Below are 1,197 nucleotides of genomic sequence, written 5' to 3' on the forward strand. Positions count from 1 at the left end.
AAAACCTGTCGTGAGTGCTCATTGAAAATATAAATGGTTCTCCTGTCCAAAAGGAGTAATCAAATTGCTGTCTGGTTTTTTAAAAAGGAGGAAACTGAAGAATTGTTGAAATAATGAGGAAATATGCTAGGTGTGCAGTATGGAGCATATACTTGGAGCTATTTAAAATACCCTTTGTGTAAAATGAAACTCAATCTAATTCCAAGTATGGTGAGCAAGCATGGCAAATCCAGTGTAGCTAGAAGGCAGTTTACATTGTATCTTACCAATGTTCAATTTAAGAAAAGATTGAAGAACATCAGGCTGCTATAAAAACAATTTGCTGCAGAATAAATTTGGTACTTGCCAACTGCTTCTAGAGACAGCCTCTTTTCCAGCAGAGCCAGGATGTCATGAGACGCAGGTTATTGGTACTCAAGCAGAATGACTATTAGGCATAAAATTAGTTTAAAAAATAGACTTACAAAAATATTCAATGTTTGAACGAGAGCAATGCCCACTATTTAAATAGTATTTAAATTTTTCTAACTGAGAATCAGTAGTGAAAAAAGTTAATTTTGTACCGAAGATTAAAGGATTTTTTTTTTCTGTCAGATTTTTGCTACATCAGCCTACAAAATAATGGGGCTTCCCTGATAGCTCAGTCGGTAAAGAATCTGCCTGCAATGCAGAAGACCCAGGTTCGATTCCTGGGTCAGGAAGATCCCCTGGAGAAGGAAATGGCAGCCCACTCCATTATTCTTACCTGGAGAATCCCACGGACAGAGGAACCTGGCAGGCTACAGTCAGTGAGGTTGCAAGAGTCAGACACAACCTAATGACTAAATCACCACCACTGGTTGTTTGAAAGATTAAAAGAGATATATGCATGTAAAGCTTTTAGAATAGTGCCTGACATTTAATAGATAATCAATAGAGTTAACTATTGTCATTACTATTATCACCATCTTCTTTTTCATTATCAGCATCATGTGGTTTGAAGTTCATTTTATTTATTCTCTTTAACTTCTTTTTTATCCCCAGAAATGTGACATAGTTTGTATTTATTTTCACAAAGAGTAAATCAAAGGATCATGCTTGTTGGCAAATCAACATGGACTTTAGAAAGCATGGTGGTAGTGGTTTAGTTGCTAAGTTGTGTCCAACTCTTGCGACCCCATGGACAGTAGTCTGTGCAGGCTCCTCTGTCCGTGGGAT

General features: G+C 37.2%; 1 non-coding gene across 1 annotated transcript; it reads left to right on the forward strand.

The window, feature by feature from the left end:
* Positions 1–629: 629 nt before the first annotated feature.
* On the forward strand, positions 630–702 carry TRNAC-GCA (transfer RNA cysteine (anticodon GCA)). The gene has a single exon. It is a non-coding gene; the product is annotated as a tRNA-Cys (tRNA).
* The last annotated feature ends 495 nt before the right edge of the window (positions 703–1,197 follow it).

Source organism: Ovis aries, chromosome 2, assembly GCF_016772045.2.
Source record: "Ovis aries strain OAR_USU_Benz2616 breed Rambouillet chromosome 2, ARS-UI_Ramb_v3.0, whole genome shotgun sequence".
Classification (NCBI taxonomy): domain Eukaryota; kingdom Metazoa; phylum Chordata; class Mammalia; order Artiodactyla; family Bovidae; genus Ovis; species Ovis aries.